We start from the raw sequence: 10,889 nt of genomic DNA, 5'->3' as shown, positions 1-10,889 counted from the left end.
TTTTTGCCGCCTTGGCACCACTGTGTGCCGTCTCGCGGGCCAAGGAGACTAATCACATTATTGGTGGAAAACTCATTTTGCGACTGGGCACAGAACCGCAAAGGGGTTGAAGCGAAACCTGCTAAATCTCGCTTCTGAAGACAGGATGCAGCTGTTTAGCGTCTCGGAGGCGCGCGAAACGATTCGCAGCGTGAATTTCGATAGCGTTTGGGCTACGATCTAGGAAAAGATCGTGTAACGGACGCGTTGAAGATCGGTATTTCGGTTTTCAGACGCGGCAGCCGAACCGGCGTAGGACGGAGTGAGTTCGTCCGAGCGGGGCGCGATTAAAAGTGAAGCCTCTTGACCACGTGGCCGGAGGTCATAGCGACGTAGGCAGACGTTACTCTCTCGGTCTGGTGGCAGTGGCAGCGGCAGTGGCAGTGGCAGTGGCAGCGACCGAGGCTCGGTTCGTCGAGCGAAGCAGCATGATGGTAAGTGTGTTAACAACGTGAGCAGGGTGAACGCCCTCGATAGACCTAGACCCAAAAAGCGCTCGTTCCATGGGCACTGCCACTGGCACTGGGTTAAGGCGAAGTCATGCGACGCGGTGCAGGCACACACAGAGAACGAGCTAGCGAGTCGTGCGCAACGCGCAACACGCAACAGACGAGCGCACACGCGCGCTTCTCGCAAACGCACACCAGCCTCGGGCCATTACTTTCACGCGTATGCGTTCGCGTTCGCGAATCGCGCGTTGAATCGAGTCGCGTCGAGCACCGGCCGCGCGCGGACAACCGACGAGCGAGCAGAGTTCGTCGGCCTGAACATCTCGCGGAATGCTTCGGAATTGTTCCGACCTGTCACGATTTCCTTCTTCGGCGACCGTCTTCTCTACTAGGACGCGTGGCTTTTTGTCGCGATCGCCTTTCCTCCGGGAACGCGATTTATGCTCTCTTCGTTTCGGACTAGGTCTTCCGGAAGCTTCTTACACGACGCTTCGTACCTCCCTCCCGCGCTTCGCCAGCAGATCGGCCATCTTTTAAACAGTTTCGAGACGCTCGTGCACGCTACGCGAACGACAAGACACGGCCCAAGTGAATTTTCCGAACGAGAGCCTAACAAGTTTATTGTTTCAATCACTGTTTCGCCTGCGACGCTCTTTGGTATGAAAGTAAACTTTCAGTTTAACCCCGCTGCGCTCTTCCAGGCCACCCGCTCTGCGCAAACTACCCGTTTTAAGCAGACTGTGGATTTGATGCGTTTCGAACGAAAATGGATATTTAGTGATAAACATTACGGAAGAATGAGGAGACATTTTATTTCGCTCCGATTTTTCGCAATCGATGCGGAAAATTTGTATTTTCCATACTGAACCGCGTGAAGTGGCATAAAGACACGTGTACATATATCATTTATTATGATATGTAAAGGTCAACCCGACGTAAACAACGCGCAATCTTTGCTGAAACACGTAACGTTTAAACCTCCGCATTTCATCCGCTTCGACATGATTATTCTTGCTCAAGGTCATTTCAAGGTCATCCACTAAATTCAGTTTTTCATTGTCTATCATGCTATCGTAAAGAAAATATACTGTTCCATTTAAAAAAACATCGGTGACCTTGACATTTCATTAAAAAACACGACATAAAAAATTTGTTTCTTCACCGTTATATTGCCCCCCTGCAATAGTGTCACTTTGTTCTCTGAAGTTTTCGGATAGGACTGTAAATACGAAAGATTTTTAGGTGTTCCCATTTATGTGGGACACCCTGTATAATCGACACAAAGCAGTCAGGGAAGATTTTGCGGAATGACATCTCCAGTGGAAAAGAAAAGTGGAGGAAAGTTATTTTTTCAGATGAAAAATGTTTCAATTTAGATGGACCGGATGGTATTTCATATTATTTTCACGATTTGCGGAAGGAAGAATTGCATTTGTCAAGGAGCCGTAATAGGGTACCACGGTAGAACCGATGTAAAATTTATTAACACCAGCATGAATGCAATTAACTATATAGACGCATTAGAAGAACAATTAACGCGACATGCCAGCACTATTGTATGTGAAAATGATACTTTTCGATATGACAATGCCGCCGTTCATACAGCGAAACCTGTAAAAATATATTTTGGAGACCGCAATATACAAATTTTACTGTATATGGAAATGGGAAACACTTTTGTGGAGTATTGTAGCTCGTATTGTAGAACAATGGGTCAAATTAAGTGAAGATCAAATAAAAAATTTATATCAATCGATACCACGACGATGAATTGAAACTATAGAGAATAAAGGTGGCACAACACGTTACTAATAAATAGAAAAAACTCTTTTTCATTATCTTCCACTTTTTCTTACCTAAAATATACATTGTCTTGTAACTTTGTCGCACCTTTTCCAATCTAATTCAACAACATTGTACTTTAGTAGTTTAGTTCTTTGGATTAACCCTTTGCACTCGAAGCTATTTCAACTCCGAAACGAAACATTTCTTCAGACCTAGAATATTTCCCTGGTACATATTCTTTTTCATGTTATACAATACTTACGAAAATGGTGCAATTTACTCGTACAGTACTGAAGTGTTCAGTACTTTATTAAATACAAACAAATTCAATAAGGTAAAAAATATTTTGAATAATGACACAGCATTTCTATAAGATTTCTATAAGAGGGGGATTGAAAATTTGCAGGAAAGATGGCAAACTGATAATGATGGAGAATTGAATTTACTACGAAGTTTGTTTTAGATTTCAAAATAATTGATTACTCGTCCCTCTAATATCTCGCGATGCGTTATCGAAACCCCGAGGTGGTTGGAAACGTTCGCGAGTCCGCTCGAAGGCGCGAGCGGAACAGCAAACGTCGGAGCGGTGGTCCGAGGCGGAGCCTTTGACATCCCGGGTCGCAATTAGCGAAAGTTAGATCGAGGTGGCATTTCGGCGAGGCGCGGTGGCCTCTGGTTCCGACTGCTCGTGAATCATTAGGCACACGATGTAGCGTCCTCTCCTCCTCGCCGCGCCGAAACACTTTCGTTCCCGATACTCGCGACGGTGTGCCGTAACAGGGCCACGAAAATTTGTGCTCGGTGGTCCGGAGGTTGTTCACGGCTCGGCCGTGATCCAGGCGAGAGCAAACGCTCGGGAAATTTGGAACGAGCGATCACGGATCGGTGGTCTAAAGATTAAACGAGAGAATTTCCCTCGTTTTCTGTTCCGCGATTCCTGTTCCAGATTTCGCGCGAGCGTGCGAGCGTCGCTTCTCGCCGGAGGCGGCCCGCGGCTCGTCGAAAGAAAACAACAATACTTTTTTCTCGACGGTCGTCGACCCCGCGCGTTGCAATCGCGCTGTTGTCCATCCCGCGGCTCCCGTTCGCCGACAAACGAATTATTAATCGACCGTGCGCCGTTGCCCGCGCCGCGCACCGGTGTTCCCTCGTCGTCGACGGTCGACGATCGACGACCATTTTCAGGTCCAATAATCCTGGTCTCCTTGCCAAACTGTCTTGAAAATAGAAACCGATCCCGCGCCAGAATAAATAGAATTTCGCCCTGTTCCGCTCTATATTTCCGCCTTGCTGATGCTCTCCGGAAGAACCTTCCGACACGCACGAATCATCTAAATAGAATCAATAAACAAGAAACCCGTTCGTTCGATCGCTAAACGAAGACGACCCCGTCGATGCTCTCGGCAGGGGCCGCCCAGGAAGAAAATCGAGAGTCATTTTCGACAAAAGTATTACATCAGGGGAGAACGCTTCGGAAAAGGTAGAAAACGATTTGAATCGCGTTTTCGCGGCCGTTCGTCGCTCGGCGCGCGGCGAGGAGGCACGAGGAGGATCGGGGCCGCTCGCTACAGGATGATTATCCAGACTCGCATAACTGGCGAGGAAAGGCTTCGATGTATAGTACGTCCCGGTCGTCGGTGGATGGAAGTCCATCCTTGATGGAGGTTACTCCGGGCCATCGTCCCACATCTCCTTGGATATGAACTTGTGTCTTCGTTCGGCTCGCCGCCTTCGGTCGTCTCCCTTCGGTTCTCCTTCCTCGTCTCCTTCGTCCTTCTTCCTGCCACCTCTACCCACCTTCTCCCCTGCCATGCCGGTCCGAGCCACAGCCATAGCCACAACCACGCTCACAGTTACCACCACCGTCTCGTCTCGTTCTCCTCTCCTCTCGTTCTTCTCGTTTCGTTTCTGGGCTCCGTCGTCCTCGGTTCGCCACCTCCACCGCGATCCCCACCCGCTGCTTCGGCTTTTCTCCTTCTTCAGCATCCCCGTACCATTCCCCATTCCCCATTCCTCGAGGCCCCCTACTCCGGCGGCCGAGGACGCTTCTTTCATTGGCGTGACTTATTCGAATTCCGAAAGCCGATCGAATCGGCCGGAGCCCGCTCGATCGGTCCTCGAACGGGCTATTATAACGGGGATCCAGGAAAAGGGAAATGGTTCCGAGTCGCTCGTCGATAAGTCGTAACCTCGGCGACGACGACGACGACGACGACGACGACGCTCGCTCGCTCGCCTGCATGCCTTGCCTCCTCCTCTAACCTCCTGTCTTATCCTCTCTTACTCTCTTACTCTCTTACTCTCTTTCTCTTTCTTCAGGGGTGCGGTCTTTGATCTCTCCTAGCGCCGGATGGTGTTTTCGATCCATTCAGAGAACTGCGCGAGGAACCTGCCGAAAATACTCCCGATACCGTCTCGATGGATCATCCCGTAAATTCCTTTCGTATTCGTCCGACGTGAAACACAAAGATCACGACCTCCTGCAATCATGCGTAGAAGACTGAGAACATAGAGCACGTTGACTTTATGCATTTATGAGAAAAATTGGTAACCACAGTTTGGAACGGTGGACATATGAAAAAGATTTTAGGATGTCAGCGTGTTAACGCTAGGTTTACGGAGCACTAACAGTGATTATTTTGTATTACTTCGTGAAAATAACATGAATGTATCGATCGAAATTTGTGGCCACTTTTTTAACCCTTAAATGCATCAGTGGGGTCCGCAAAGGACCCCAGTGTTGGATTTTGCGTTGACATTTTTAGCCGCGCCATTTTTAGTTTACAGAAATTTTACAGTCTTACAGAAAGTTTACAGAAATAGATTGTTGCTGTGATCAACGTTAGCAAGGAATTAGGTAAGTGGGGTCCTCAATGGACCCCATGTATGCATTCATGTTCCTAATATTTAGTTTACCTATGCACTTAAGGGTTAAATGATATACGCCGAAAGAAATCAATTTGTTAAATAATTCCTCGTGGACGTGTCTTTAGAATCTCAATATTCGTAAATTAAAAATATTAGAATCCGTCATTTTGACGGGTCCCGTAAATATAGTGTTAAACGAAATAAAATAATTAGAAGAAGAAATTAATTTTTATTTCGCTCCTGCGTCTTGCAACATTTTTTATTTTGCGTGAAGATCCGCAGTCTAGTGATGACATATATATAGAGTCTGCAAGCTTTGCTTAGGTTCTATGAAGTACACATAAGAGGATTGAAAATGTAAATGACATAGTGAATTTTTGCTCCTTCAGTTTCAACTTTTATGGTTACTGAGTTAAACATGTTAACTCTTTGGGGCACGGTGGGATTAAAAGTGTCCCACCTTTTTGATGTATTTTACGGCATGGTGGGGGACATTTCCCACCTCGAAATCTTGCAATAGCTGCATGTGCATACGTTTATATTTCGTCTTATTTACGTAAAGCCCAATAACAACAAATCTAATCAACTATTACTATTTTGTTATGTTTTTACATGATGTTATACCTTTATTAACACTAGATTTACGGGACCCGTCAAAATGACGGATTGTAATATTTTTAAATTGCGAATATTGAGATTGTAAAAATGCATCCATGAGCAATTATTTAACAAATTGATTTGTTTAGTTATATATTATTAAAAGACTGGCTACAAACTTTGATAGATACATTCATTTTATTTTTCAAAGGAAATGTAAAATAGTAATTTTTAGTACTCCGTAAACCTAGTGTTAACAAAAATATACCGATTTTGTTTCGTTTAAAACCCGATAAAATTCCTGTGCAACATGGGTCTACTTTTTCTTTGAAATCCTGTGCCGCAAAGAGTCAAGCTATGCAACAGGGCCCTTTGGCCACCCCAAGAGTGAAACACCAAAAAACAGAAAGAGATGTGTTAGAAATTAGTCGTGAATAAAACTGATGCAATCTACAGTGAATTCTCGTTAGGAGTCAGTGCCAACCTTACAATTTGGAGTCGGTGGAACTACCCACACCACCGCGGCGAGGCGATTGTATCGGAGAAAGACATTTTCTCTTGTTGTCACTATCGCTTAGCAGTCATAGCCTTTATGACTTGTAGACGGATATGACTCTAATGTTCCTAGGTGACTTAATGACTCTCAGGTTTCCAGCGTGCCCTGTGTATTTCAAATGCTTCTAAGATGTCGTCTAAGATTGAATCACCAACGCAACGTGACTCGCAACGACAATTCACTGTACCCTCTCGTTCTGGAACCAAGCGGACAACTTAACAAAAGAGGAAGTGGCGATAGCGGTTTCCTTATTGCGAAAGGAACGTCGTCTTACAGCGGAACCAAAACTGTCTGGCCCGAGCCGAAGAGCCTGAAACTAGATATGTTTCCAGGTGGCCGTTCAGTTCACGGTCAATTTTGCGTGCTCGAGTGGCGCGAGACGAGGCCGTGGAGGGCTCGACGCTGAAAAGTTACATCACTGTCGCTTGTCCCTTCTCCGCAGCTCGGTTCCTCCGGTTGCGAACGGCCGTGGAAAGTTGCCGGGCAAGGTGACTCGACCCGAATCGCTGCTCGGGCCGAGTCATCGGTTCCTTCGCACTTTTCTTCGCCGTTGCGGAATCCTCTGTCAGGGTCAAGGCACTCTTCGCCCGGTCTCGGCTGTTCAGGTGTCCGCGCGGACAACCTCTCCTCCTCCGAAACGAACGCGATTAATTCCGCAACACGGTTCGCCCGATGCGATGCTCGATCGATCTTGTCGCCTCTCCTCGTTCTCTCTTTCACCGGAGCTGGCGAGCAGGATCGAGCACCGTGGATCGAGAGGATCGAGAGGACTCGCGGAAGCGCCGCGAACATCGATGTCCCTGGACAAATGGTAATTAGACGCGTGGCGGAACACCTCAATGGCCAAGGTTTCGTAGGCTTGCTCCGCTCCGCTCCGCTCGGCGCCGCTCCGCTGCCAGGTAAACGGCCCGAGCGTTGAACCGACGAATGACCTCCGACAACAACAGCCTCCCCTCCCTCGGTTTTCGGTGTCGAAATCACCGGTGCGCCGGAATAACGCCTTTACGGCCCCGTGCTTCTGACTTTTACGAGCCGCCGTTAAATGATTCTCCTCTTCTGCCCACCTGAGCTTTCCAGCTCGTTTCGACCCGCGAAAAAAGGAAGCCTCTTCCAAACGGAGCTGGACCCTCTGTCGTTGGAATGCAGCCAGAGACTCGCGGTTCCTAAGAAAACGAGATCCGACTCGATTAACCCTCCACCGCGCCATCGAAATCCTACCGAGCATCAAAACCGGCTACTATTGTCTTACAAAACTAACACGGGCTGACTTTATTCAGATTTCGCGCGACTTTTATCGGAGTGTATACTTGAAGAAAGCATTCTCGCGAGAGGGTCTTTATAATTTTAGGAATTGCAAAAGAAAAAATCTGAAACCGGTCATTGTCAGAATTTGACGATCGATTCCTCAATCTGTAATTTCGGACGCTTGTACACCTCAGCAAATTTTCGTCTACGTTCTATACAACGTGGTTCGTTCGATACTGATTTGTTACTGTTATTGCGCAGGTGACGAAGGCTCGCGTGCCCGATCTCTCGGGAAGCAGACATCGTGGGATGACGTATGGGTTCGGGTTTCCCAAGAAACGGTTCACACATGCACCGGTAAACCCGCTTAGTCACCGAATCGCCACTCGGCCGCTCGAAGATGGTCGTTGAACGATTTCCAGCCGGTCTAGGGATGAAGCGAGTGGGAACGAGGTCCGAGCAGAAGCAGATGAGATGTAACGTTATGTTTCGAGGATTCCGGGTGGGTCTCGCCGACGCACAGCGGTCCCAAAGCCGGAAAACGTGGACAAAACCTAAAATATGAACATTCAGTTAGATAAGTTTTAAGTATGGTTACTCTAAGAGTGTTTCCAAGTGGGGGTAAACAGCAAAAGGTCGTTTTTTATACCTGACCAACAGTCACAGTCCGAACTTCGAGCTCATTAGACCGTACCTTTTTAAGCTTGTGAAGCACATTGCGAATTTTAAGTGCACCGTGTACAAATTGTCTTGAAACGTTTCGATTTTAATTGTGCATTATGGATGCTGTTTGTGGAGGTAAGTTGCATAGTTTTCAGTGCCAAATGTTTATTGTTAACTGATGACTATGTATGCACAAGAGAGAGTAAAAGTGAAGGCATCAATTTTTAAGATGTAGAGTAAAAGTTGCAAGTCTCGCACGGTCCATCGCTAAAACTTGTTGGAGCTTCTGCTACATAGTATTATCTTGCAATTCTAAAAAAAATAGCTGCCCCTAAGTGCCTCTGTGGCCGTACCACTGTTTTTTATAACGCAGAGTAGGTATTTTATGTGCTTTCCTTGCATTTCTTGTCAAACTGTGAGAGATATGCACCGAGTCTTTCTGTAAAATGTAAACAGATTTTGAATAGAATGTCAATTTTTCATAAAGAATCGTATATCCGAAATTTTTTTCTATTTTTCAAACACGAACGCTGTGTTTATACCGGCTGTTCATTTGAAAACTTTCCAGCCGAATATCTCGAAAAGTATGAAAGATATTTAAAAAGTGTAAAACACGTGTCCAAGGTGTTGGGGATATTAGTCTACTATATAACACTCACTCGTTGGTTTTACCTTTTAGTTATATTAATAACAAATATACAACAGACGTTATAACACGTGCACTCTCTCACGTGGTCACATTCAATCTCATCTCTTGCATCATTCTTTCATTTGCATGTCCAAGTCTTCCATGCCAAATATTTTCTTCTTTGGTAACAGCTGCCTTTTCTTCAGTCACAATATCTCCTCGAACATAATATTCATTACCTTTACGCACAGCTTTCATTTGTACTCCATGGTTTTCTTTGTACCCAACTTCTTTAAACCCACGGTCTGTAAACTTCGCAACTGACAGTAAATTTGAATTGAAATCTGGAACGCACAATACACTAGATAATCTGATTCTACGATTTACATTTGTTTGGTCTATCACTGCCTCTCCTATCCCTTTTCAAGCTATTTTTCTCCCCCCTTTGTCTGCTATAATTATTTCCCTGTTGTCACAAGGCAGTATCAGTTTTTTATTTGGGTGGCGTTTTCAAGGTCATTCGAAGGTCAACTTTGTTTTTCCAAATGGAAACCTATATTTCTGATTATGGGATCTTATTGTACGTAAAAAGACCAGCAATTCTTCAATTCTTTCTTCTTTGGGAACTATGAAGTGCGAATAAAATACCTATTTTATACAATACAAAGGGTAGAGTTTGCTATCCGGAGAATTAGTCTTTCCCCTCGTTCAGGTCAATATGAGACAGCGAGAGGGAAGGTAGAAGGGTGTTACACAAATATGCTTTGCTTTTACTTTCACTGTTTGATCAGCGACCCCAAAAACGGCCGAATACCAATTTTCAAGCAGAACCAATAATTTTTGAATAAGTTGTGAGGTTTCGAGCACGTTTTGGCGATTTGGGACCACTGTGCGACGCGACGAACTCGATGACAGAAGTCGGGCGATCACACCCGGAGCGAAACCGTTCGCTTCGATTCCGTGAGTCATTGCCACGAGACAATGGTATCTGACCGGTTACTGTGCAAAGAACGATGGCCTTAACCGTTTCAATGTTGGAATGAAAATCTTTCTTTTGAACATTTCAGTTGTACGCGAACATAAATTTGTAAGATTTACAAATTCAGGCGCTCGTCTTCCCATTTCATCGATTCTTCAACGTTTCGTCGAGCGGACACCGGGGGACGAATGAAGTTCCGAAGACTGGCGTAAGTGAATTCGATCTTGTCGCTATTATGAGGTAACGCGTATCGATTACCTTTCGTCTTAGGTAGCCCTAGAATCGTAGGCGTTCGATCTGCAACTTGGGAAACGGAATCTGCGAGTTGTGAGAAGAGAGAAACGATCGAGGGTCATTATCCCCGAGTCTATGGGGCACGAACCACCGTTGGCTCGAGGCGAAAGGTGGTGAACGAAGAAACGGGGGTGATTCGAGGCCGGCGACCCAATAAGACCGAGGGATTTTCAGGGACACCGGGTTAGGTGTTGCGAGTTGCTGCAGAACGGAAGAGAAAGAAAGAGAGAGAGAGAGAGGGGGGAGAGAGGGAGAAAGGGAGAGAGAGAGTAGGCTCCGAAAGGGGGATGAGGTAGGGGAATACGGTCGAGAAAGGGTCTGTGCGTGTTCGGGAGACGGTCGAAGACACGAGACACAGCCTGGCCGCTCGTTACATAAGTAAGGTAAAGGATCTCCTCTTCTGCTCTCCTTGAGCCGATCCACATCCGCGATTATGCCACTTTCCATCGACCTCGCTTCACCTCGACCGGCGTGCGTGTGCTTGTGTGCTTGTGTGCTTGTGTGCTTGTGTGAGCGCCCGCCGAGATACCGAGTCTCCCCGATCGTTTTCTTTTCTCACCGATCGCGAATCCCTCAACCCCCTTTCGCCCGTCCAACGGGATTTCTTCACGATTTTTCTAACCGCGATACGCCGTTCGTTCTAACAAACCGGCCGGCGAATTAACAAGCCAAGATCCTTATTAATTCCCGTCGGAAATCCCTCAACCTATCTCGAAATCCCCCGACGAACCAGAAGGGAAATTGTATCGTCTGAATCCCGAGAACCCGGGGAGGGGAGGGGAGATT

This window comes from Halictus rubicundus, chromosome 2 (assembly GCF_050948215.1).
Source record: "Halictus rubicundus isolate RS-2024b chromosome 2, iyHalRubi1_principal, whole genome shotgun sequence".
Taxonomy (NCBI): domain Eukaryota; kingdom Metazoa; phylum Arthropoda; class Insecta; order Hymenoptera; family Halictidae; genus Halictus; species Halictus rubicundus.
Note: the sequence above shows the minus strand (reverse complement) of the source record.